Here is a 6391-nt window from a genome sequence, read left to right on the forward strand (position 1 = left end):
TATATATATATATATATATATATATACACACACATATATTAATACATATATATATATATATATATATATACATATATATATATTTTTTTCCTCTGAAACTGTGAAAACAGTTTTGACTTGTCTTAATTTTATAGTGTTCTTTATGTTATTCTCCTACCTAGGCAGGCTACAATCATTTTATATTTGTGTTATTTATTTTTTTGCTTGGCATTTATCCTACTGCATTCTATTCCATTTGTGATTTAGTTATTATTTTTTTCAACTAACACTTACAGTCAGCAGAAGCCAACTCTGTATCTCTTTCCTGACCTGTGTGCCCACCAGTCCCATATTTTCAACTGCCTTGTACCAAACTCAGTGTATTTTATTTTTCTTCTTAAACACTTACTTTTCCTTCTGGTTTTCATATTTCCATTAATAACATTATTAGTCCATTATCTAATATATAGTCCTGTATTCACTTACTATTTTATTCATTTATTTGATGCACATTAATAGGCTTGTATTAAGGATCAGAGAATTTCCTGGGGGTTCTGGTGATATAATGATAGATAAGTTGGATATCCTATCTTTATAGCTTATATTCTAGAGGATGGGAGAGGTTAAAAACTACACTGACAAAATAATTATGAATTGCAGTAAATTTTTTGAAGGAAAGCAAATGACTTGGAGATAAGGTGGCCGGAACTACTTCAGATAGGGTGGTCACAAAAAACTCCTCTAAGGAGTTGGTATTTAAGGTGAAACCTATATATGAGAAGGAGCTATTTCAAGGAGGGTGTGTGTGTGTGTGGGGGGGCATGGTGGTGGTGATATTTTTGGTGGGGAAAGCATTCTTATTTGAAGGAATGGAAGAGTGAAATAAGTCAAACAGAGAAAGGCAAATACTGTGTGTTCTCACTTTTATGTGGAATCTTAAAAAGCCAAACTCATAGAAATAGAGAGTGGAATTGTGTTTGCCAGAGGCTGGGAAATGGGAGAAATGGGGAGATGCTGGTCAAAGAGTGCAAACTCCTAGCTATAAGATGCGTAAGTTCTGGGGATCTAATGTAGAACATGGTGAATCTAATTAAAAATACTGTATTATATACTTGAAAGTTTTTAAGAGAGTAGATCTTAAATGCTGTCACCACACACACACACACACACACACACACACACACACACACACACACACACTCAGTTGTAATTATGTGAAGGTATGGAGATGTTAACCAACTTTATTGTGATAATCATTTTACAATGTATACATGCATCTAATTATCACATTGTACAACTTAAACTTACATATCTTATATGTCAATAATATCTCAATAAACCTGGGTGGAAAAAAAAAAAAAGGAATAGTGGGTACAAAGACTTTGAAGGAGGAAAGAGCTTGGTGAATTTGAGGAATTCAAAAAAAACGCATTGTGGCTGACATAGTAGGAGAGACGGAGATGGGTAGGAAGAAGTTATAGATATATTCAGGGCTTTGAACGGTTTGGCATGTAGTTTGTTTTGTTCTTAAATATCATCATTTTAGCTACTATGTGAGGAATGGACTAAGTGGGCTGGGACTGAAAGCTGGCAATTTTAGGAGCTAAGGTGAGAGAGAGTGGTGCCCTGATTAAGATGCTAGCAACAAGAGCGAGATGGATGGATTTGAGATGACTTTCTTTTTTTTTTTCGTCAAAAGCTATGGATATTTTTGGTGTGGAAAGAGTGTTACTCAAGGATGACTCCATGATTTTTGGGTTTTGAGCAACTGGGTGAATGCTAGCATCAGGTACAGAATCCTTTTAGATAATTATCTTTCCCATTATCTCAAGGATTAGTTGTTTTACCAAAAGGGAAATTAATTATAATGCTACAAATAACATTAGTGCTGGAAATAAAAGCATCTGACAAATTTGTAATATGTACTAGTTTTGTTTGTTTTGCTTTACTTTAGGTGCAAACACAGTTTTTAACTCAATAGAAATTGAATAGATATTAAAGTAGACCTTTCCACTTCTGTGTTACTTATTTTTTCTAAGTTAATTAGTAGTCATATCTTTCTTTTGTATTTTTTTTGCTGAAGTTTTACAGTGTTTTCAAAAGAGGAGTTAATATTTATTGTTTGTGACAAGCATTTGGCTAGCTGTTTTAAATACTTTATTTTTTTTACAGTCCTGTGAGTTTTCCCTCTTTGCATATGGTTATCTTTTGAGTTTTAGAGCTGAGAAGTAGTTGAATAATGGGATTTTGTAGCTGGAAGGTTACCTTAGAGATCATTCACTTCCTCTTCTTTCAGCTGAGACCTAGAGAGCTTCCATGACCTGCCCAAGATCACACAGTTGATTTTCAAGTTTGCTAAGGCTAGTGCTGCTTTTACCCCTTATGCTTCTGTCAAGCTGGCATCTTCTCAAGCCATCTTCCCACCCCTTCAGTATTTCATTTTGAAAATGTTCAGTGCTACAGAAAAAATGGAAAATGCGGGACAATGAACATCCATATTACCTTTCATCTGTATTCACTCACTGTTAATTTTTGCTACCTCTTCTCTCTCTTTATATATTTACATATTTTAAAAACTGCTGGAAACTATATTAAAAATATATATTATATTTATATTATAATATATAAATATAGAATATAAATTTTAAAGCATGCATTTCCTAAGAATATGGATAATTTTCTGTATTATAATATCAATATTTATATAAGAAAATTAACATTAATTTAAGAATATGTTTAATATAATGGTCCATATTCAGATCTCCCCAGTTGTCCCTAAACATTTTTTTTTTGAGTTTTTTGGATTTAGGATTCAGTCAGGTTTCATGTACTGTATTTGATTCTTATCTCTTTATTCTCTTTTAATCTTGAACAGTCCCCACCTCTTTTTGTTTTTCATTATCTATCTGTATTTTCTCTTAAAATATATAGTTTGTGTATACTTAATGTCTTTCTTGAGAATTGCCTGGTTTTTGAGAACATTATTCATCCAAAACTTATTTGCAGTTTGCTTTTTCCTTCCAACTCTCTGAGGTTGCTGGAGATAAAATTGTTTATTCCAAGCTTCTTTTTTAAAAAACATCAATCCAACTTTAAATATACTTTGGCTGAGGTTTCTACACTTGGTTGCATTAAGTTAAAGATAAAAAAAAAACAAACTGGGAAATTTATGTTGTATTCAATCCACTGGCACCAGTTGGCAATTGAAATTCATTTAAAACAACTGAAGTCTGCAGGAGTTATTCCCCCACCTGCTGTGGCCCACTCCTACCTCCTAACCAGTTGATTATACCTAGGAATATATATGTAGTCACTGTGGACGTTAAAAGCTGTAGCAGTCTAAGTCTTCATCTTTGAAAAATGCACAGTTTCCAGTGGGAAGTAGATTGAAATGCAAATGATATATGTTAGTAGAGACAATCGGAGCTAGGCACAATAAGAAAAGATCTGAGTACCTGCTCTCTCTGGTACTTGTGTAGGGCTGGCCTTCAGTGAGTGTTCTCTTTCTTCCTTCCTTGCTGGCTTTTGAGTTTCACAGATTTGTTTGGTTTTCTTTAAGAATTACATGGCATTTAGGAACAAGTGGAGCTTTGTGGGGAGGAAGTGGGAGGTAAGTTTTAAGCAGTATTTTCAAAGTGGGGAGAGTCATATTTTGGTTGAGAGGAAAGGAAGAAAGTGCCAGTGAGGAAGGAACTACTCTGGATATTTTAGGGATGTCTATGAAGACTTTTCCTTCAGCCAGGATTAGATTATACTTCTGTGTTTTTACTATACTTGGTACAGGGATTCCTTAGAGCAGTTATTGTTAGGTATTAGAACACTTCCTTTCCTCTAATAAGCTTCCTGAGGCTGTGACCAGTACTTTTTTATCTCTGTACTCAGGACTTCACTTAGTGTCTGGTGTATTGTAGACATTTTAAAAGTACTTACTGGATGAATAAATAAATGAATGGGGCTTCCCTGGTGGCACAGTAGTTGAGAGTCTGCCTGCTGATGCAGGGGACACGGGTTCGTGCCCCGGTCTGGGAAGATCCCACATGCCGTGGAGCAGCTGGCCCCGTGAGCCATGGTCGCTGAGCCTGCGCGTCCAGAGCCTGTGCTCCGCAACGGGAGAGATCACAACAGTGAGAGGCCCATTTACCGCAAAAAAAAAAAAAAAGAATGAAAGGCGTTTACTAAGACATAGAGCAAAAAGACAAAGATTCCTTTCCTGGGCAACTACAGTAATGGTTCAACCTGTGGTTAGATCAATTTATTGTTGAGGTGCTGAATTAGAGCTAGAATTGGTTCAGGTAAAACCTGAAAAAAATGAGGAAATAGAGAAGGATGAGACTTTTGGTTCAGGAGCCTGGGTTATGGAACAGGGATAAAATTGTTCCCTGGAAACCAGAAGCATTCTGTGAGAGGGGTCAAGATTCTGTTACTTGAATACAATTGGGAGATTTTTCTGTCTCATGATATAAATACCTTTGTCATTTTCTGAATAAAAATAAATTAACTATATTTGAGGGAGAAATAAATTTTTATTTTTTTGGCCACGCCTTGCGGCATGAGAGATCTTAGTTCCCTGACCAGGGATCGAACCGTTGCCCCCTGCATTGCAAGCATGGGGTCTTAACCACTGGACTGCCAGGGTAGTCCCATGAAGGAGAAATAATTTTTAATGTTAAGCATTCATCTCTGAAATTTGATTTTTATCTTCTCAGTCCTCAGTCTTAAAAAAAAACTTGTTGGGGAGTCTTTTCTTTAAATTTTGTTAACATTATAAAATGAATATATCCTCTTATAAAAATACAAACTAGAGATACATAAAATAAAATGTGACATTCTTCCCAGTATTCTAACTCTCATTCTTCAGAGGTAGCTAATGTTAAAGGTTTGATGTGTATCAGTTTGAACTTTTAAAACGTATATAGTCATCCCTTGGTGTCTGCAAGGGATATCAATGATGCAGGACCCCCTGCTGATACCAGAATCTGAGGATGCTCAAGTCTCTTATATAGATGGCATGGTATTTTCATGTAGCCTACACACATCCTCCCATGTACAGGCTACCTCAGAGATATTGTGGGTTTGGTTCTAGGCTACTGCAATAAGGCGAATATTGCAGTAAAGCAAGTCACACTAATTTTTTGGTTTCCCAGTGCATATAAAAGTTGTGTTTACACTGTACTGTGGTTTACTAAGTGTGCAATAAATAGCATTATGTTTTAAAAAAACAATGTACATACCTTGATTAAAAAATGCTTTATTGCTGAAAAATGCTAACCATCATCTGAGCTTTCAGTGAATCATAGTAGTAACATCAAAGATCACTGATCACAGATCACCATAACAGATATAATAGTAATGAAAAGTTTGAATTACTGAGAGAATTACCAAAATGTAACACAGAGACATGAAGTGAGCAACTGCTGTTGGAAAAATGGCGCCGATAGACTTGCTTGATGTGGGGTTGTTACAGACCATCAATTTGTAAAAAATGCATTATCTGCGAAGTGAAAGAAAGTGGAGTGCAATAAAACGAGGTATGCCTGTACTTTAAATTATCTCTAGATTACTTATAATACCTAAAACAGTATAAATATTATAGAAATAGTTGCTGGCATGTGGCAAATTCAAGTGTTGCTTTTTGGAACTTTGAGGAATTTTTTTTTCTTGACTATTTTGATCCACGGTTGGTTGAATCCATGGATGTGGAACCTGTGTATATGAAGGGCCAGCTGTATTAAAAAACGTGTGTTTATATTTGTATAATTTAAAAAAGAGGATCATTTGATATACATATTCTGAAATTTGCTTTTCCTACTTGTCCTTTCATTTCTACTTATACTTCATGTACTTCCAAAATTTGTTTGATGTGACTTTATATTTGAAACATAAGAGGACAGAATCACGAGCAGAGAGTAACAGGCAAAACCCAGAGTTAATCGAATATCTGAGGAAGATAAATTTAAAAAGCTCATGCTAAGGAAAATACCTGCTAGTTTTTATTTGTGTAATTGCTATCTTTGACTTGTTTAATCTCTATGAAATTGTAAAAGTAATCATTTTTCATATGCTGCACTTCAGAATAAACACATAAGAGATAATTAGAGTCAAACTTTGAGGCTCATGGAGTACATCTATGGGAATATACCTATATGCCTGACATCATATGAGAAACATGAGGATGCAGTCATGAATAAGATACTGTCATTCCTGAATGTTATGATAACAAACAGCAGAGGCAAGAGAAGGCTGCCTTGTGGAGGTGATCTTAGCACAGTCTTGAAATACTAGTAAGAAGTAGTGAAGCTTTAGAAAAAAAGTGGCTAGGGGGAAGAAAGAAGGATTGATTAAGAGTTGGAGGTTTTTAGGACAAGTACAATAGAAAGAAAGTTGAGGTCAGTTGATTCACAGTGTGTAGGGA

At 35.1% G+C, this 6391-nt stretch overlaps 1 protein-coding gene across 2 annotated transcripts in view; it reads left to right on the forward strand.

Annotated features, from left to right (window-relative positions):
* The window catches only part of FER (FER tyrosine kinase), a 474424-nt gene that overhangs the window by 17146 nt on the left and 450887 nt on the right, over nucleotides 1-6391 (forward strand). The window lies entirely within an intron of this gene.

The sequence above is a fragment of the Lipotes vexillifer genome, unplaced genomic scaffold, assembly GCF_000442215.2.
Source record: "Lipotes vexillifer unplaced genomic scaffold, Lipotes_vexillifer_v1.1 scaffold710, whole genome shotgun sequence".
Classification (NCBI taxonomy): Eukaryota; Metazoa; Chordata; class Mammalia; order Artiodactyla; family Lipotidae; genus Lipotes; species Lipotes vexillifer.